Source organism: Rhipicephalus sanguineus, chromosome 1, assembly GCF_013339695.2.
Source record: "Rhipicephalus sanguineus isolate Rsan-2018 chromosome 1, BIME_Rsan_1.4, whole genome shotgun sequence".
NCBI lineage: Eukaryota > Metazoa > Arthropoda > Arachnida > Ixodida > Ixodidae > Rhipicephalus > Rhipicephalus sanguineus.
The window spans coordinates 134810171-134832446 of record NC_051176.1 but is presented as its reverse complement, the minus strand read 5'-3'; the positions used below and the strand labels follow the sequence as shown (position 1 = coordinate 134832446).

Below are 22276 nucleotides of genomic sequence, written 5' to 3'. Positions count from 1 at the left end.
GATGGGGGAAGACCTGAGGGCGACGGATGCTCGCGAAAACGATCATGATGGGCGAGGAAAGAAAACGCTGCCGCTTCCGTTTTGCGCAACCGGAGACGCGCTACTTCTTGGCAGCGGGTCATTGGGTCCACCCGGCGGTCTTCGGCTATGCGGGACGCTCTAACGCAGCTCACGCACGCGAGGAGGCGGCGCCACGCGCGCTGTCCCGCGCTGATGCATGCACGCCTCGTCCCTCGATAAGAGGAATGAGGCCGTATTCAGCCGTTTGAGCGATCGGCGGCCGCGCAGAGTTCCTGTGACGGCCATGTTAGTAGACAGTGTTCAAAAGCGCCAACAGCAGTACACTCAACAATAGCCCTGGGCCAAGAGATCCATTCTTGAACTGTAGGAGGAAAGAAAGAGCATTGAAGAAGCGTCGTTAGCACGAAGTGCGAGCGTACAACGCTAGAGTGGTTTATCCTCGAGCACCTCGCGTGCGATGGTGGCAAATAAGGTTCATGATTTAAATCGATATTGTGGTGGAGCAGAAAAAAAAAAAGATACTCCCGGCTTGCGCAGAACACGCAGCACAGACTAAGCTGGAGGAGAGGCCTTCTAAGATCCCGTTGTAACCTCTCTTAGGACGCCTACTGAAGTACGGTTGCCAAGTACCCACTGTGGCATAATTCATCATAACTTTGCGAAGTAGCGAAGTAATGGCTTCGCGTCTCTGAGGCAATATTTGTACCTATGTGGTTGCACACTTTGCTGATGCTGTGTCTAATGACGACGGTGAAATATGGCTGGGCCCTTTGTAACGGTGGCCAGCTTTAAACCACGCATTCGTTTCGCAATTCACATGGTGTGAAGCCTGGTGTCATTTCGCGCTTATGCCACGCAATATTACATCTGCTAACGAGACTCGTCACCCGACATGATGCCTGTATATGGTATTTTTCTAATGCAGTTTTTATTACTGACGTGGCTCGGTGGTAGAATACTTCACTGTCACGCAGAATGCCTTCATTCGATTTCGGCTTGTTTTCTTTCTTTCTTCGGCAGACGAGAGACGGCAGCCGGTTTCGGCGGACGACATCGCCGTCGAAGCCGGCTGTTGTTGTGCGGTCATAAGAGATTACGCTGTAAAACCCTTAATCTGGCCATTCAACGGCCAAGATCTTGTAGGTGCACTTGCAGTCGCTCCACCATCGTGGTTGCCAACGACGTAACTTTACAATCTGATAAAGTAAAGGAAGCAGCCAGACGCTGAATGCACGTTAACTTCGCAATATTGATAACATGGAAATGATTCCAAACGATGCTGCAGCGTGCTCCAGCAACGGGCGAATCGGAGGTCTATACTGGACATGTTTTAGCTGTAACTCTTGTGTCGTACGTGCTAAATCGACGGTATGATTATGAGGCACGCCGCAATGGGGGACAACGGATTAGTTTTGACCAGCTGGGGTTCTTTAACGTACCCCTAAATCTAAGTACACGGGTGTTCCTGCATTTCGTCCCACTTGAAATGCGGTCGCTGTGGCCGGGAATCGAAGCCGCGTCCTCGAGGTTAGCAGTGCGATACCTTACCTGCTTAGACCACCGGGCGAGTCCGTGGGAGCTGAAACACTTGGAACCTCGACCGAAATCAAACGAAGGCTGTGACTAAACTGACGAACACACTGCTTGCGTTTTCAAAACGACCCCCACCCCCACTTTCTTTTTTCGGTTTTGTATAAACAATGAGGTTTAGATTTCTTTAAAAGTCATATAACGGAAACCATGTCGGTGCTGCGATCCTTATGCAACTACTTAAATATTTCTCTCCTCCTTCCCTCCCCCTACAAGCTAAGTACAAGCTTGCAAACGCTGACATTGTGTGGTCCCTCCAGCGCCCGCTTTTTTGTGTTGCTCGGGGAGTTATGCTCTCAGCAACCGCGCCCACTTACAGTGCACCCCATTCCTATCTGTCTTTTAATCCATTGATTCTCTCACATTTCAGTTTGTTCTACTCCAGAATGCATTCAAGGAATACCATTTTTCATCTTCCTTGGAAATGTCTTCCTCAGTCACTCTTCCGTGCATTCTGCACGCAGAAGTCTAACCTCTAACGCTTCCTCAACATGAACCTCCACAGGTCGGTCACCTTTAACTGCGCCGTAATAAATGGCAGGCCACGAGGAAGTCATACTGGGTGTTCGGAGGCCGCTATCGACAAAAAACATGTCGATGGCTGTTGCTCTTGGAGTTATGTTTACTCCTTCGCAGACAGAAAGAGAGAGAGAGAGAGAAAGCAGACAGAAAAGTCGAACAAGCGTTGTCGGTCATGTCTTAGGTGACAGCGAAAGAAAAAAAAAAGAAAAAACGCAGGGCCCGTCCGGGATTTGAACCCGGGACCTCTCGCACCCAAAGCGAGAATCATACCCCTAGACCAACGAGCCACACACGTTACGCGTTATCTGCGCAGTTTCACTGTTTCAGCATCTTGGCCGACTGCCAGAGGCAAAACAGTACAAAAGAAAGTTACATAGGCAACATTCATTGCATGCGAACTTAGCGCTAAAAGAAAAGAAAAGAAAGAACAGGTTTGCCCATAATTTGATCACGGGTCTTTCCTCACAATACGACAATCATTCTCCCAGACCAACGAGTTCCTTATTGTCTTTTTACTTTCTTAGGTGTCTTAGAAATTCAGTGTCACTTACGTAACAGGCGTACTTCACTTGTCTCCACAAAACACATACAATGTATCCGGTTTTATTTATTTATTGCGAATTGTAATTTTAAAGACTGGAACGTCTGCTTCTCCCCGACGTCAGATTGCTTAAATGAATGAAATATGATTGGAGCAGTGATGCGTTTCGTGTAAGCAACAGACGCTGGATGCGGCAGGCGTTGCCTCCAAACACTCTTACGCTTCGAGCTGGTTTATATTTATGCGGTAAGCATTCTAAGACTACTTCGCTCGGAAAACAGCGCGTCCGTCCGCCTATAAGATAACGCTTTAGGGGCCATAGCAATACACGCGATCTTATGTTGGTATATATCACAATGTTTTGCTGTAGGAAGAAAGCAGGACAATACGGTTGCCCCAGCAAGTGACCACACCATAGCGGTGGCGCACACGAAAAGCAGGAGAGTACAGCTGCTGGAGCAAATAACCGTATCATACAGTCGGCGCATAAGGAAAGTATGCCACTGCAGTTGCCGCAACGAGTGATTATAGTATAGGCTAACGTCGGGTTAGTTGGCTAGTGTTGGCTCATATTGCCATATAGAGTTAGATAATGGTGTTGCAAGCAGCGATTACGATCTCTATGAAAATTTTCCTTATAATGATATTCTCCTGGAATCTCATTTTACTGATGAAAAAAACTGTTTTATTTGATCAGGACCGTTAGGTTAATGACTCTCATTGCATTTTCTCAGGTGAAATGTCAGGGTTAGGCCACGTTTCGAAAGCTAAATTGGAAGCTGACGTTGACCATCACGTGACATCCTGAGGAAAACGGTGGAACGTCAATCCAGAGTAGCCAGCCTCATCTTGCCGAAAAACGGCCGAATAACCCCGAAAGCCATGCGCACGCCACCGGTGACGGCAGCCTGCAGGACTCAAGAGTTCCCGTCAGCAACTTTGATTCACTTTAGGCTCATTCTATTCACCTGTATGCGCCGCCTTTAACCACAAAGTTGCTGAGTGACGCAACCTGCCATTTGTTTCAGCGATGCAACGATGCATGCTCTGAACCGCGCCGCTCGAACCGCGCCACTGGAAAGGCTTCACGATTTTCCTGCGTTCTACACACAGACGGTGCCGACTTGTTGCAGGCGTGCATGCAGGTGCGAAGCAGCAACAAAGCAGACGATACATTATAGAGGCTAGATCTTCTAAAGCCCCGCTTACGTGCATCTGCTGCGGATATACACAACGCGGGAAGATTGTTGACGCGCACATGTGCATAGCGTACATTTTTACCGCAACCCGTAAGTGACCTATTGCTGTGCGCGTTGTTCGAACTAACGCGATTTTTTAATTAAATTCCACTCCACTGGCAACGTTTCTCAGCGCTGATGGTTTCCGTGAACTCATTATTGCCCTGTAAAAACAAAGGGGAAATAAAAGGAAAGAGATAGAGAAAAAAAAACCTTCCCCATGTTCACCAGCGAAGGTACGACAATTTAAGATCACGATATGTTCGACGGCCCACATTACTCTCAGAGATATCCTGCCGTAATGTCTGCAGCGTAGCAACAGCCATGTTCCACGTCAAAAAAACGAACTCTTAAGAAACGAACCATGCGTGCAGTTCGAACGCGTTTTTTTTTTTCAGGCCTCTCAGAGTTCAAGTGCACAAGCCGTCCACCATGCACCTGACATTGGTTTCGCGTGTCCTGCCGTGCTTGCACGGCTGAATTCGAGCTGCAAAATGTCCTAACTTCCCGTGCCCCACCGTGAACTGGTTCACAGTGGAGCAGGCGAAACGAACCTAACTCGCCACCTTGTCGAACAACGTGAGTAAACATTACGGTGCTGTCTTGCGCACTTTTGTTTTTTTAAATGCGAAGCATTTCTTAGCGAACTTCTGCGAGTTTGGGCGTATCTATCTATCTATCTATCTATCTATCTATCTATCTATCTATCTATCTATCTATCTATCTATCTATCTATCTATCTATCTATCTATCTATCTATCTATCTATCTATCTATCTATCTATCTATCTATCTATCTATCTATCTATCTATCTAGCCGCCTACGACTTTGTGCTCTCCTGGCCGTTTCGTTAATTGGATGTATACCAAAATTGGTATGGAATAACATGACCATATTACGAACATAAATGACATGTCATACATGAAAATCATGACATGCATGTCATGAACAGCATGATTTACATTCCACGGCCTTGGGGCTCTTGCGGCCATTCCGTTAATTTCATATATACCAAAACTGGTATGACGTGACAAGAGTTCATGGCGAACATAATGACAGGTCCTAACGTGCAAATCATGACACGCATGTCATGTGCGGCATGTGCGGCATGATTTACATGACATGGTCTCGGGGCGCTCGCGGCCGTTTAAATGAATGGATACATACAAAAACTGGTATGACGAGACATTTCGACATGACGAACATAACTGCCACGTGGTAACATGAAAATCATGACACGCGTGTTATGCACGTCATGATTTACATGCCACGCTCATGACGCACTCGCGGCCGTTTCGCTAGGTTAATATACACCAAAATTGGTATTGCGCGATGTGACTGTATGAAGAACATGAATAACAGGTGGTAACATGAAAACCATGACATGCATGTCATGTATGTCATGCTTTACATGCCACGCTCATGGTGCATTCGCGGCCGTTTCGCTGGCTTGATATACACCAAAATTGGTATTGCGCGACGCGACTCTATGACGAACGTAAGTTAGAGGTGGTAACATGAAAATCATGGCACGCGTGTCATGCACGATATAATTTACATGCCACGCTCATGACGCACTCGCGGCCGTTTCGCTAGGTTGATATACACCATAATTGGTATTGCGCGATGTGACTGTATGAAGAACAATATAACAGGTGGTAACATGAAAACCATGACATGCGTGTCATGTATGTCATGATTTACATGCCACGCTCATGGTGCATTCGCGGCCGTTTCGCTGGCTTGATATACACCAAAATTGGTATTGCGCGACGCGACTGTATGATGAACGTAAATTAGAGGTGGTAACATGAAAACCATGACATGCATGTCATGTATGTCATGATTTACATGCCACGCTGATGGTGCATTCGCGGCCGTTTCGCGGGCTTGATATACCCCAAAATTGGTATTGCAAGACACGACTGTATGACGAACGCAAATTAGAGGTGGTAACATGAAAATCATGACACGCGTGTCATGCACGACATAATTTACATGCCCCGCTCATGACGCACTCGCGGCCGTTTCGCTAATTGATATGAACCAAAATTGGTATTGCGCGATGTGACTGTATCAAGAACATGGATAACAGGTGGTAACATGAAAACCATGACATGCATGTCATGATTTACATGCCACGCTCATGGTGCATTCGCGGACGTTTCACTAGCTTGATATACGCCAAAATTGGTATTGCGCGACGCGCCTGTATGACGAACGTTAATGAGAGGTGGTATCACGAAAATCGTGACAGGCAAGTCATGTGCCACATGATTTACATGCCACGCTCATGATGCGCTCGCGGCCGTTTCGCTCGCTTGATATACACCAAAATTGGTATTGCGCAACGTGACTGTATGACAAACATATATTACAGGTGGTAACTTGAAAATTATGATATGCATATCATTTACGGCATGATTTGCATGCCACGCTCATTGTCCGATCGCGGCCGTTTCGCTAGCTTGATATACACCAAAATTGGTATTGTGTGATGTGACTGTATGACGAACATAAATGACAGGTCCTAACATGTGAATTATGTTATGTATGTCATGTACGGTATGATTTACATGACACTGTTATGGTGCGCTTCCGGCCGTTTAGATAAGTGGATATATACCAAAATTGGTATGGCATGACAGGAGTGCGTGATGAACATAAATGACCGGTCATGCAGTGTATATACCAGAATATACGTTTCATTGGCATGGTGTATACCACATTGCGCATGCATGCGTGCATGGCAAACATGCGATATATGGTGAAGTAGATGTCATGGTATGAACGATTTCATTTGGCTCAAAAATAAACAAAGCGATGTATGCAGCTCTTTGCTGGCTGCTTCGCATTACATCGATTCCCACAGTGCGTGGGATCTGCCGGATTTTTTTTCCTATATATTAAAGAAACCACCGTTGTCGTAGCATCTCATAAACCGGGAAGTCATCGATCTTTATTACAATATAGACCAGGTTATTTTTACTCTCGAACCCACGTTTAGAAGAGGCATACATAATCTTCACCCCAGTTAACAAAAAACGCAGAAATCAAAAGGACACGCTGGCAGTAAGCTATCCGCCTATACTGATACGCATTTTCGGTGCAAGGTAGCCTGGTTGAACTCCCATTATTTCCTTCGTGACTTCCTTCCCTCTTTTTAACAGCGAATCTATTTAAGGCAGCCGTCATTTGCGCAGCCTATCCGTTGTGGCCTGCCCTGTGTGGCCTATTAGGTATGTGCCACAGGAATTGGGTAAATCCCACTACTCGCCACTGGTCCGCTAAAAAGGAAGAAGGCCCAACACTATAGGAAACGCAAAAGGCAACGGCTACTGCGAGAAGACCCCGAAGCGATGGAAGGCCTATGCTAACGACAACGTGCCCGTAGATCTATGAGAGGTGCGAACGCTTGGTTTCAGCGCGAGTTTCTGTCTCTGGAGTTTGGACATCCGTGTCGTGCCTGCGACTGTCTGTGGTTTAACTCCAACCTCTCTGTGTTGAGAATCAACGTATAAAAGCCTAGCATCACCTATACCTAAGGCCTAGAAACAGCCTAGAAACAACCAAATTAGTCTTCAGAATCGTCCAGATTCGCCGTGTCAAGCTTTGCGCGGCTTAATGCAAGCTTCGCCAATTGTTTTGGCAGTCCTCTTGCATTGTTTCTTCAGCAATTTTTTAATTGAAATAAAAATTCACGTTTTTAACTCGAAAGGCGAAGCATTGACCGCGATAGCAATGCATTAGACAACTATATAAAGTTAGGCTCATGTATTGTCGGACCTATATAGTGCAGGACACATCCCCACTCTAATTAAATGAATGAGCCTGCTGTCACGCGGGCACCGATAAACACGAACACAACACACTCAATGTCCGCGAACAGTGATTTTCACAAGGCTGGCGTGATGAAAAACAGGAATAGAAGGGACAGGCCCGTAGCCAGGAATTTTTTTTCGGGGGGGGGGGGCACTTGCTGAAAACCTTGACTTTTTGAGAAAAATACTTATTTTTGTTATTTATTTTTGGTAAAAACACCTACTTCACCAAAATTTCGGGGAGGGGGCTGGCCCCTAGCCCCCCCCCCCCCTCCTGGCTACGGGCCTGAGAAGGGAGCAAACGTATCGCGTTGACGCTTGCTTCTGTGAGGTAACGCAGCCTCCAACATTATGCACGCGGAGACCAAGCACATGAAGTGACGAGCCATGTCGGCTTGCCCAGCTTTAAACTGCCCTTTTTACCAACATCACAGCGCTGAATATACAGGAGGAGGAGGCGCATATTTGAGCTTTCCGCTTATAAGGGAGTACGGCGCAGCGTCATTGGGGAGAGCTAAGGGGAGTGAAAGATAAGAATATAAAGGCAGTGTCGCCGCAGCGGTGGTCAAGTGGTAGAGCGTCTGCCCCCGATGCGTGAGGAATTGGATACGATTTCCGGTGCCGCCAAGCACCCAGAAGTATTGCCGATCCGCCTTTCCTCGTGATGCCACAACGCAAGCGCTATTCCCCTAGTGGAAAAGTATTGCAACGCCTCCTGATCTCGGAGGCTTTCATTCTGGCGATTCCGGTTGGCCCGACACCAACCAAGACGCTACCAATACAGCAGAGGGCAGCAGAGTAAAATGAAAAAATGCGGATTGCGGGAGAGCTACCTCAACGTGGCGCTCGGTGGCTTAGGTACTCACACCAAGAAGGTGAGCTCTGCTTTTCTCTCTCCTCTATCGTTCACTCCCATTCTGCCTGCGACGGCATAGGCGCTGTGCCGTGCGCCCAGCAAGGGCTGCAGAAATAGCGGCTTTTCCTCAGCTTCAACCTGAATTTTCTCCCCGCGCGCCCCCTCCAAACGACATACGGTGTTGCGATGCTGAGCCCGATATCGAAATTTTATCCTAGCCGAAGCAGCCGCATTTCGATCGTGTGTAATGTAAGAACGCTAAGTTCGATTTAGGAGCGCGTTAAGAAGGTATCAGGTGGTGGAATCAATCCGGAGTCCACTGCGCGACTTATTACTATAGTCGGGTACAACACACACACACACACACACACACACACACACACACACACACACACACACACACACACACACACACACACACACACACACACACACACACACACACACACACACACACACACACACACACACACACACACACACACACACACACACACACACACACACACACACGCACGCACACACACACACACACACGCACACACACACACACACACACACAAAAAGGGGACTTTTTTTCGAGGGGCTCGTTTATATGCCAGACACAACATAAATTGAACAGACAGTTAGGTCAGGGAAAGCACAGATCACGTTAATGGTTGCATTTAACTGTAGCGTACTAACTCTCACGTAAATTGAAATGAATTGGACGAAAAATGACCCTTTCCGCCGGTGGGCTCTAAACCCACATCTTAGAATTAGGGGGGGGGGGGTATTAGACAGCTGCCGCTTCTCACAAAGATCACGTACCACGTGACAACAGGCCTCTGGCAAAAAAGAGTGTTCCACACTCGGCGCCTGGGCTACGAGCGGAGCTGGCTAACATGCCCAGGGATTACACGCACAGAAATACGCAACGAAGGGGACGGGGAGGCGCCTTCCGTCGTAGCTGAATTGGTAGAGCATCGCACGCGTGATTCGAAGGTTATAGGTTCACATCCCCTATACGGAAGGGGTGATTTTTCGTTCACTTCATTTCAATTTACATCACAATTAGTGCACTACAGTTAAATTCAACAATTAAAATCATCTACGCTTTCCCTGGCCTAATTGCAGTTCATTTCACTTGGTTGTGTATACATACACAACGCAAACAAAGGATGGCTGGACTTTCTTTCATATGGATCAATCAAAACGCGATAGTGAGATGTGTCTTCATAGAAGTAGCTACACAGGACGTTTGCACAGTGTATTCATAGGCAATGAAAGCGCTACTGAAATACCTAAGCTCAACAGATCTGTGCGAACACCTGTAGACTGGATGTGCTTCCCCATGTGTGCTTGCGATTCTGTCCATTTCTCTCTTTTCACCCCTTCATTCTCTCTTCCAGTGCAGGGTAGCGAACCGGACGTGCGTGTGCTTAACCCTCCCAGCCTTTCCTTCCTTCTCTCTCTCTCTCTTTCATTGGAGGAAACCGGCATAAAACGCGTTCAGGTTGAAAAACAACTTCGTAAACCAGACCTAGGACCGAAGAGCCACGGGCGCCTAATGTTAGCAGCATCATTTCGCATTCTCAATCTTTTAGTGAACTGCAAAAAAGGAAAGAAAATGGGGCTCGTCCGGGATTTGAACCCGGGACCTCTCGCACCCTAAGCGAGAATCATACCCCTAGACCAACGAGCCGACGACGATCAGCAGCTTTAATCTTTTGTTATATGTTTTCTGGCTGTGTGAAGAAAAAAAAATAGAAGCACGAGCAAACGTGAATATTTACATCCAGGATAACTGTGCAGAAATGAAGCGAAACTCAAATCGTCCCGTACTTGAATCCGGGACATCTCGCATCCTATTCGAGAGCCGTACCTCTAGACCAACGAGCCAAACCAGCTGTGTACCAGTGCCACAGATACATATCTTCATTGGCGTAGTCAGAGGGGGGGGGGGTACAACCTCTCCCCCCCACACCACAGGCATAAGGTATGTCCACATACTTCATGCCTTTCTGTTTCCTACCTTCCGTCCTATGTGCACATATACACGCGCACATACAAACACACGAACATGCTTAACGGGGGGCTGGACTCCCTTCCCACCCCCCTGAAAAAAAAAATTCTGGCTACGCCCTCGCATATCGGTAATGATTGTGATACTTTCTTGCAATCCCACGAGGTCACTATAAGTCATGACCACTCCAAACTAAGCGAGAATCATGTCCCTAGGTCAACGAGCTCTTCTTTTTTTTTTCTAAATTGTCTGTTCTCAACAGCTTTACGTCACAACACCATAAGTCGGCAAAATAATTGGAGCTCACTCAGAATCACTCAAGAAATATATTTTGCTCTGACGGCTCACTCGAATTCAGACTCACAAAAAATTTCCTCAACCGCACTCACTCGGACTCAGACTCACTAAACTTTTTCTCAACCAGGCTCACTCGGACTCAAGCTCGCCAACATATCGCTCAGCCGTACTCACTCAGACTCAGACTCACGGCTTGACCTGAGTCTGAGTTAGCCTGAGTGAGTCGACTCGTTAGTCCCTTCGCGTAAAATTAGCTTTTTATATCATTGTGTTAATGCTCTTTAACGCCAATATCTCACATAATCGGTGCTCTACAATACGTCTTTTGATCTTGTACTTTCAAATACGAATTATCCGTGGTTTTACTCCAGTAAGGACACTTTATGAAATAGGCAAATCACACGAGATATTTTTATTGGGGAACCTCCCGTGAAAGAGTTTGCGTGGGGAAGTTAGGGACCCCCCTCCCCTCCCTTTCAACTCACGCATGTGATCAATAAACATTGTGGTGGCGCATGAACGCTAGTGCGTTGAGATATGTGTGAATAGAACTGAGTATAAACGTAAGCCGTTATAAGGCTGATAGCAATGCTGAAGATCAGTAGATGGAACCTTAGGTCGGCGATAAAAGGTGGAGCTCACTCAGACTCACTCAGTACATATATTTTGAGCTTAGGGCTCACTCGAACTCAGACTCACCAATATTTTCCTCAGCCGGACTCACTCGGACTCAGACTCACTAAATTTTTTCTCAGCCGTACTCATTCGGGCTCGAACTCACCAAAAATATTAGTCACCCGGACTCACTTAGACTCAGACTCACGGCCCGATCTGAGTCTGAGTGAGGCTGGCACAACACATACATCAATATTCACACACATACCTCAAGATTTGCACGGTCAGGGTGCCAGTGTGTAACTTGAAGAAAAACAGTTTCACTCCTGGCTGCATCTCCATTCTTTTTCGATATTTTCAAACGCCCTGTTGATCCTTGGATTCTTCTGTATATGGATCGGTACACTGGCACTGGAAAAATATTATTACGCAGATCCCTGTACACCGTGGCGTATTATGCGAGTGTTGTGTGCCTCGCCAGTGCTCGTGCAGAAGTTGCAGCGCGCATTTATCGTTCCTATTTGGGCGTCCAATTGGTAACGCTACAGCCACGCAAATCTCGTCGTGTAAAACTTCAGGGCTTGTGTCTTGGCCTGGGCGTTAAACTCAGCGTACGCGCGAGTAACGCTATGTCTGAGTGCTTATCATTCGTTCTCTCTTTCCTTCTTCGTTTCTTTATTCGTTTTCTGCTCCCTTCCCTCTCTCACGGGTAGGGTAGCAAATCGGGAACAACCAGGTTTCGTAAGCTGATTCCTTTCTTTCCTTTAGGGACGTCAACGACCCGCGTTTTTCGCGAGCGGTATGGGAAGTGAGTCTGTCGTGCTTTGCCACAGCTCGTTATCAGCAGTACATTTTATCTTCTGTGCGGCGGTTGTTTTTCAGGGAGATAGTCGCAAGCATAGAGTTTCAAGCATGGGTCGCAAGTGTGCGGTTTTTTTTAGACACTTTCGAAATATTATCTGCCCAGCGTTAAAAACAAAAAGAGAGAAAAGTGCTACCCATACATTAACTAACCGGGCGTGCTCGGTCCCAATGCCATGGTTCGTGCCATGCTGCTGCTCATGTTGATTTTTTTTTCTTTCAGAGCCACAAAACCTTTATGGGTGATAAGCTCTTAACCCAGTAGTATTATTCAAGAAATAATGATGGTAACAAATAATGGAAAAGAAATATGTAAATGAAAGTATGAACGAGACACTAAAGAAACTGCAGTAGTGCGTAACAGCATTTAGTGAGCACTGCATGAACTTAACTAGTTGAGCAAATATAAACAAATTGAAATGTAAAAGATAACAATAATGTCTAATGTATTTGTAAACTGTAATGAAAAACAAAAACAAACAAACAAACAAAAGTGCATCTTTGCTCACATTAAAAAAATCATGGTATCGTTCGGGTCTACTCCCAGACCAATTAGCTTTATTTATTTATTTATTTATTTATTTATTTATTTATTTATTTATTTATTTATTTATTTATTTATTTATTTATTTATCACCCTTCTGCACAGTGCATAAAAAGTTATCGCTCTCTACAAAGGATAATAGTGTCAACCGGCCTTCGTTTGGCACGTGCTTAAGTTTAGCGAGCTCTTTTCACAATTAAATCCTTTCTGGTTTTTCAGTCTGAGCATTGTATACTCCTTTTATGTAACACACGCCTCCAGTGAAATATCTATATAGTGTTGTGCCAGAGCACCTGACCGAACGGGGAAACGAACAAACACCTGCACTTCGTTGGAAGTTCACGGCATCGCGGTCAGCGTTTGCCCTGCGACCAAGAAAAGGGCCAGCTCCTGCCACCTGGAAGAAGGGATCAACCCCTGCATGCTTTGTCTGCAATCCCGGAAAACGGCGTCTTCGCCCAGCCGGCCCCGTCAACTGAGGCCAGTCGTTCTTCCTAAAGTCCCTAGATTTTTAACAGGGAAAAATCTAGGGACTTTAGTTCTTCCAAGCTACCCAGCTACGGAAAGCAGCATTCCTGAGGATGATGGAAAGGCTGCTCGACACCTGGGACCAAAGAGCCTCCCTGTCCACACCTGGGATCAAAGAGCCACCCTATCAACAATGGACTGGTCCCTTATTTAAGACCGGGCTGGTCCGCTGTTAGAGAGACGCCCCAGCCGACTTGGTCGTGCTGGCAGGCTCTGTCCTGCTATAACCTGCTATAACCTGCTATTACCTGCTATACCTGCTATAAACGTTGTTACTGTTTTGTAAACGTTTTCCTCCCTGCTCTGCTCCTCAGCGATAAGTCCGATCTTCGGCATCATCGGCTCGCCAGCCTCCCGGCTTTTCATCGACGCGAAAACCCCATTCGTAACAATAGACTTCGAATATTTATGTTCGGATGCCTAACACCCATCTGCTCCCGCCACAGGCTGTGTAACCCTAATAACATAGACATATGTCACATGGTACTCCTACATTTCCTGTTGGGAGAAAACGAATGCGATATAGTTTATTGACAAGCCTTTCTTTATAGTTGTCTGAATTACGTCCCAGTGGAACGCGGTGTCCCAACCGTCTATGAATGTTTGTTGTAGTCCAAGCCACAAACAGGGGGGCTCCTACTCACGCATTTGGAAGGAGATAGTGTTTCGTTTTACTCGTTTGAGGGGACAAAAAGGCCATTTTTTTAAGTAAAGTGATGCAATTGAGACTATATACGGCATTTCCCGAGTTTATTGTATTTACAGATGTAAACGAAGGACGCATGACACAATTTGTGCTCCAGTTAAAATGCGCTTCTCGGTGGAGTGCCTTTGCCCCGTCAAAAAGAAAGAAAGAAAGAAAGAAAGAAAGAAAGAAAGAAAGAAAGAAAGAAAGAAAGAAAGAAAGAAAGAAAGAAAGAAAGAAAGAAAGAAAGAAAGAAAGAAAGAAAGAAAGAAAGAAAGAAAGAAAGAAAGAAAGAACACTTTACAAAAATCTAATTGTTGTGGCGTGGCCGGTGCTGATAAACAGAACAATGCTTAGTGTAGGAAGTGAAATAAATTTCCCGTAAGGTCGTCGGCTAAGTCTTTCTTTCTGCCATTGCATTCGAACGCAATACCAGCAAAACCGCGGCTGCGTGAAATGGTTTCATTTGTTCAGTAGATTAACGAGCCGAGCGTGTCCGGTACCAGCGCCACTGACACATATCGGTAATGATGACGGTGCATTTTTTCCAAAGCCACGAAACCAGTATTGGGGTTGGCCACGAACCAGGTAGTATTAATAAAGATTCCACAATCATAGCAATAACTGAAGAAAAAAACACGTAAATGAACATATGAAATAAACTTATACGATAGATTCAAGCAGCCTTGCATGAACAGGAATAAATGTAAATGAGGAAGAAATACCAATAATACTTAATATACTGACATGCTGGAAAAAAAAAAAACTACGAAACAGGCAAATAGCCGCATTAAAAAAATTCACGGGCTCGTCCGGGATTTGAACCCGGGACCTCTCGCACCCTAAGCGAGAATCATACCCCTAGACCAACGAGCCAGACGCGCTCAGTCCCCTTGCAACGGATACATATACACAAGGCTGTTGATGATGACGCTCCTCTCTCCCGGCCCCCCTGTTTCTTTTTTAATATCGCGAATCCACTGTTATGGATAAGCCACAAACTGGGTAGTATATTACAGAACTATTAACGATAACGATATCATATATAAAAGAAACACAAAAAATATATAAAGGAAATGTGAGCTAAATCTTATTCGACAGTGTGTACTAGCATCTAGTCAGCCTTTGACGATATCACCTGCAATAAGTAAAAAAATCAATAACGTGAGATGTCCTGGTAAACAGGAATGAAAAAAATCAAAATATACAGCAGAAACCCTCTATCGATGTTCATCCCTTAAAAGAGTTAAATGTGGGACTAGTTTGTCATTCCGACATTAGATTCACCGTAAATAGTGCCACGGAACGGGACAACAGAAAGGAAGACGAACGCTGGCGCAAGCAGACGACTGATTTTATTGAAGGCGGAACCGCAGGGTGTCCCAGCTATCACGCAGGACGATTTAAAAAAAGAGGAAGGCGTTACGCGAAGCGAACCTTCTGCATATTGTTCCTAGTACACTGGAGTAGCCAGTGCTATTTTTTTCGTTAATGAGATTTAATTAATTAGTCGTAATTATATTTACAGCTCGACGAGTACTCACCTAATTGTCAAAATGTCAATGAGGCGCATCTAGGCATGTTCAAATGGCATCGAACTGCGCTGTTTTCAACAACGTGTTATTTGCGTGCTCATTTTTTCCGGTTCATCAAGAAAGCCCGCGAATAATGAAAAGTGACGCGTGACTAGGTCGCTGCGCGCATCGGGAACCAACGCCCTCAAACAAGCTCGCTACGAGGTAGCCAGTATCAAGGAAAAAAATGCAGAAAGAAAAAAAATATTTGTATTGCCCTATCTAACACTCCCTGGCCGAAGAAACACACCGCTTGGTTTTACAGAGTCAGGCCGTAATCAGAACAGCGCTCTGCTGCGTGACTTTTTGTGCGTGCGTGCTCTCCTTCTCTCTCTCTCTCTATCTTTATATCTCCCCATCCCTTCCCCCAGTGTAGGGTAGCATACCGGTCCTTCTAGACTGGTTAACATCCCTGCCTTTCCTTTCTCTCTTGTTCCTTCCTTCCTTCCTGCCGCGTTATCAATGAGAACAATCGGCAGTGAGATATGGATAATGATAGTGGCGTATTATCAAAGGGAATGAATCCCAGTGAAACTGCGAAGCATATTGTTGGCACCCGACCTGTACCCTTGCCAAAATGCGGAACGCTGTCTCTGGCAACGGACAACAGGATAATCGGTTTGCAGTAAGCTTATTTGAAGGCGCTGGTTTCCTTTGCGGGTGGGAGCGTAGTCACGTGTTATTTTTCATATTTCGCGGGCTTTCTTTATCAGCTGGAAAAAATGAGCACGTAATTAATGCGTTGCTGAAAATAGCGCTGTTAGATGCCATTTGAGCATGCCTAGATACGCCTCATTGGCATTTTGACAATTAGGTGAGTACTTGTAGAGTTAAAATATAATTACGGCTAATTAATTTAACCTCAGTAACGAAAAAAACAGTAGTGGCTACTGCAGTGTACTAGTAACAATATGCAATAGGTTAGCTTCGCGTAACGCCGTTCCTCTTTTTTTTAATCGTGCTGCGTGATAGCTGGGACACCCTGTATATCGACAGGCTGCATAGGCGTAACGTTACTACGAATAATGGAACGTAGGGAACAGAAATTTTCGCACCTGGTTTGTTAACTTCTGTTTGCTATGTTCCATTGTCCCTTGTATAACGTTGCGCCTACGCAGCTTGTGAATATGTATGTATATATATATATATATATATATATATATATATATATATATATATATATATATATATATATATATACATATATATATATATATATATATATATATATATATATATATATATATATATATATATATATATATATATATATATATATATATATATATATATATATATATATATACCCCTTGGATGCGGGCCCTTGGATGTGGGTTGCGAGCTTCTGTTTCGCTACCTCACAGTGTCCTGCAGATGTGCCAAATGTCTGACGGAGTTGCGCCGTGAAGGCTGCCCAATCAGGAAAGTCGCTTTCATGGTTGTAGAAGCAGGTTTTAGCCACTATATACCTGTGGTTCTGCCTTCAATAGAATCAGTTGTCTGCTTGCGCCCGTGTTCGTCATCCTTTCTGTTGTCCCGTTGCGCGTTTCCATATCCTAAAGAGCGCGATAACGGAACTTCCGACCTCCGTCGCCTGAGCACGCAGAAACGTCACGATATGACACCACATGGTAGAGCGGCGCGTCGCAGTTGTCTGCGGTTCCGGCAGTAGGGACGCTGGCAAAATAGTGAGAATCGCGAAGCGGCACGGCTTAGATTACTTGGCCCCCAGTGACCCGGGCCAACTACCGACACTGGCCAAACAGCGATACTTAAGCAAAGCCACGCAGGAACCTTCCCGCCCATTCAAATTTTACGGCGGTGGTATACGACGTCATCGGTGACGTTTCAGTTCAGGTGAGTTTCAGCTCAGGTGGCGGCGACTGGAAGTTCCGCTGTTGGTCTATTTAGGATATGTAAACACGCTGTCCCGTTCCGTTGCGCTGTTTACGATTAGTCGAATGTTTATTTCACTCAACAAGTGACGCATTGAAGTGCATCAGAGAAAATTATCGATTCGATTGAACGGCTACTCGACGACTCTTCGTCAGTGTTGTGAAAACGCGTCAAGTGCCTCAACGCGCTGGCTTGTTCGCAGAAAATTATTCGGGAAATCAGCGGTGCTGGGGAAAACACCTTCCAGTGTCTGAACGCGCTTGCTTGCACGCGGGACAACGACCATCTATTCCGCGCGGTTAGATATCCGTCTGTGGAGATCCGCCTGCATCTAATAAAATCTTCCTCCTCGGCCCCTTTGTAGTGGTTAGCGCAATCTTAGTTACGTTTATCCGGTGTAGATACACACTGCGTTGAAGTAACTTCCGGTTAGACGAGCCATGCTTTACGCCTTTAATAGAAGAATGACCACCTTTGACCATGATTTGAACTAGGGACATCTCACCCTTCAGACTAATCAGCCTTTTCCTGCTTTTATTACCAAATTTATATTTTCACAGCAGTGCGTGCTTTGTCTTAGAGCCATTCATAGGTAAGCGCAAGGATGATGATTCTTTCATTTCCAATGGCATAAACACACTATGAGAGATACGCCACGAATCGGGTAGTATTAGTAAAAACAAAATGATTAATAATTAGCAAACCAAATGAATAAAAGACAAATGTGCAAATTACGATATGCAATGAACTTCCTGGTTAGATGAAGAATCCGCAATTTGTGTGTCGTTTTTCTGCCACAGCTTTTCTGCAACGCCTCTCTGCCAGGGATTTTTTGATGACGGCGGCGTCGCACAATGAGCCAAATAAGGCTCTCGCATTAAAAACTGATAGAAACGGTCTACTGGTGAATTTCCAGGTAGTCCGTAAACAATATCTATGACACCTTCAAAACTGTAGCGTCCTTCTTCTCTTTATTGCCCAAAGAACATGATATAGCTACTTGTTACTGTTGTCTTTTATTTTTGCACCAGAAGTGTGACATAGTCGCGTGTTGAGTGAAACTGTAGGGGCATATTATTTTTCTGCATAGTATAATTACTTGTGACAACAGTGCTGGGCTGCTTTTTTCTTTCTGCGCTGATGGTTGCGGCATCTGTATATGTTCTCTATGCTTTCATTAGCAAGCCAAATAAAATGCTTTGTAGAAGCTCTCTTGGAGGCTGCCTTGGTTCTTTTTTTTTTCTTTTTGTTTGTGACGCTGTCAAACACACGGACACACGCTCGCGCACCACGCTTTTCGCTGCAGACTTCTAGCCGGGAAGTTGATCACGCATTAAAATGTGGTGGAGCATTACGTGACGCAGCTATAGCCGTGCCCAGTCAACCTCCTCAGAAATCATCCGGGGCCTATCAGCGCGCTGTATTTTGGGGACGAGTCGGCCCTTCACGGTTGCCAGACCGTTTAGGAGATTGTTTGGTGAAGGTAACGTTTACTGGCACCGGCCAGCTCGGTGCTGCCTTCAGGACGATAGCCTGCCACATTAGGTCTATGGATTCGTTATCCTGCGCTTTTTTTTGTCCGGTTCTTTTCCGAAAGATACTTCCATTTGCTATAGATTTCAGTGATCAGTGCTTCGACAAGGATGTATTAGCGACAGCTCAACGCAGCTTCCGAGATCCGTTCTTGGTTTCTGCGTCCATTAGGCCTCAAAAAAAGCCTATATTGTTGGGCATAACCTCGGAGATTCTACTTCGTACCCGGCAAGCCCGACACACCGTTGGATCTGAGTGACCATACATTACGAAGCAGCCTTGCATGAACAGGAATAAATATAAGTAAGGAACAAATACTACTAATGTGGCACGGTGCAATTAAAAAAAAAACTATTAAAAAGGCAGATGCAGACATATAGCCACATAAAAAAAACTCACGGGCTCGTCCGGGATTTGAAACCGGGACCTCTCGCACCCTTAGCGAGAATCATGCCCCTAGACCAACGAGCCGGACTTGCTTTGAATGCAGCAATGCACTGGTGACTCCTCGTTACATTATGAGTATGTGATCGCCGCTGAAACCTATTTCTTACAAGTTCTTGATCATCTAGACGTTTCCTTGTGGCATCTAGGATACAATCTACCCATCTTGTGCATGAGCGGCCTCATTGTGTCTTACCGTCCACTTTGGCAAACATTAATTTCCCCTCCATTCTGCTGGAGGACCTCATGACACAACCACAGTAAGAAAGCTTTAGTTTCATGGCATTTGCTTCGAAAGAACATTCGGGATAGATATCTACTATAAACGACATGTTTATTCGTTTGACAGTCCATGGCATTCTCAAAACACTGCGCTAGCATCATAGCTCAAAAGGATCAAGTTTTCTTCTTTCATATTTCCGCAAGATCCGCGTCTCGCGCCAGTGTACATATTACCGAGAAAAGACCACGGCGTTTACCATTAGAGCTTTAGTTTTGAAGCTGACGTCCTTGTGCTCCATAATTCTTGAAAGTTCACCCATTGCTATTTTTCCCAATACTTTATCCTTCGCTGTGTTTCTTTTATGGAGCTGCCGTCAGCGCCTCTCTTGCATCCTAGGAAAACGCAGTGTTCTACAACATTTATCACGTCGTTATTTGTCTGAATGTTCTGCGTTTCACCTGCTGTACTAATTCAGTCTTTTTTTTTTTTTTGCTTCGAAAAATCCCCAGGAAATCCCCAGGAAGGAATCGGAAGAAGACACGGTATGTGCCAATTATAAACAGAATATTCTCGTGGTCAGCACGCCATCAGAGGAGCGCGCCGAAAAATACAGAGCCATCGCTCGACTGCGGATAGGGGACAAGGAGTTCGAAGCCAACGCGTACGAGTCGGCTCCGGAAGATACATCTAAGGGAGTGATACGAGGAGTAACGCACGAAGTGTCTCCAAGAGAAATAGTGGAGATGCTAGTAACACCAAGGAATCCGACGGTCCTCATGGCCAAGAGGATGGGAAACACCACGAACGTTATCATCCTTTTCGACGGGCATCACGTCCCAAATTACGTGAGATACGGAAGGGCACTGGTCAAGTGCTCACTATACCGAAAGCACATCGACGTGTGCTACCAGTGTGGACGCCTCGGTCATAGAGCCGATGTCTGCCCGAACCCGAACAGCAGGATATGCAGAGGCTGCGGGACAGAGAACTCGCCGCAGGACCACGAGTGTGAAGCGAAGTGCCAGCTCTGCGGCAAAGACCACCCTACGGCGGATCGCCGGTGCAAGGCCAGATACAAGATACCGTATCTGGTAAAGAGGCGCCGATGGGAACGAGCACGACGAGAGGAAGAAGAAGCGATGTACTACGAAAAGGAAGCGGAAGCACTGTACAGGCAAGGACGGCATGACTGGAGACAACAACCGGAACATCAGGCAACGGACGGATCCGGACCGGATGCCTTCCCCAAGCACCAAGCAAGGGAAAAAGGCCGCTCGACGTCCAATAACAAAACAAGATCAGGTTCCAGGTCCAGATCGAGGTCCAGATCGAGGTCCACGTCGATGTCAAGACCCAACATCAGCACTACCGGATCTCCCCGACCACAGGAGGGAGCAGGATCCCAGAGCCCAAAGGGAACGAGTAGCATCAACGGCACCGCGGGACCCTTCAAGGAGAGCTGGGCGGACGCGGCTTCTGGGGCGCGCGCGGAGGCAGAGGCTGCTCTTCAAAACAGAATTAAGACGCTAGAGAACGAATTGGCGCACATCAGGCAGAGCAATGTTGCATTTATGGATGAAATTCGAAAACTCAGGGCAGAGAACGAGCTTTTGAAAAGCGGCAGAGTTACCCGCAACGAGGAAACCTCGCGAGTTGTAGCGGAGGAAAAAGACGCAGCGATGAAAGACGAGGCAGCAGTGCCCATTAAACGTAAAACCGAGAATGCGCCGATTAAAACCGGAGTAAAGAAACCGAAGCCAGCGAAGACGCTCCCAGAAGGGCAGGAGGAATTTGCAAAAAACATCGAAGCCAAAGTCGAACAGATTGAAACTACATTTCAAACTAAACTCGAACAACAAGAAGTGGGATTTGAGGCCAAGCTAGATGCGCTAGGCAAGACAATATTGCAGCAAGTGCAACAAATGATGGCTGATTTCGATGCGAAACTAGCAATATGGGGTCCGCAGACAAGTGGGGGAGGACCAGTTAAGACATCTATCAAGCCGTACACTAGGACCCCGATACCCGCCGAGGCATCGGAAAACCTGTAACGCCGCCATGGACAGACGAAACAGATACACGATTTGGCAATGGAATTGTAGAGGATACGATCGAAAACGATACATTTTGCAACAGCACCTTAAAGCCACAGATAGCCCGCATATTATAATGGTGCAGGAAACGCACGGGCTGGCAAAATTATCAGGATACAAGTCATTTGGTAGTGCCGATGGGGACACAAAGGTGCTAACGACGTTGGTTAAGCGAAATCACACGGTCGTGCAACACAACACGGCGGTTAAGACAATAGATCATATTCTCCTCGAACTCATACCCATGCGAAAAACGGAGGACAGTCTTTTCATATTAAACATTTACAGGAGTCCCAAATGCAGACAACATAAATTTCGCACGCTGTTTCGAAAAACCCTCGCCATAACGGGCAACCGAGCGGTAGTGATCGGAGGCGATTTCAACGCCC

The 22276-nt window shown here is 46.0% G+C and overlaps 3 non-coding genes across 3 annotated transcripts; all 3 read right to left on the bottom strand.

Annotated features, from left to right (window-relative positions):
• Window positions 1–2348: 2348 nt before the first annotated feature.
• Trnap-ugg (transfer RNA proline (anticodon UGG)) lies at window positions 2349–2420 on the bottom strand. The gene has a single exon. It is a non-coding gene; the product is annotated as a tRNA-Pro (tRNA).
• Window positions 2421–10201: 7781 nt separating this feature from the next.
• Window positions 10202–10273, bottom strand: Trnap-agg (transfer RNA proline (anticodon AGG)). The gene has a single exon. It is a non-coding gene; the product is annotated as a tRNA-Pro (tRNA).
• Window positions 10274–14928: 4655 nt separating this feature from the next.
• Trnap-agg (transfer RNA proline (anticodon AGG)) lies at window positions 14929–15000 on the bottom strand. Its single transcript has one exon. It is a non-coding gene; the product is annotated as a tRNA-Pro (tRNA).
• Window positions 15001–22276: the final 7276 nt, after the last annotated feature.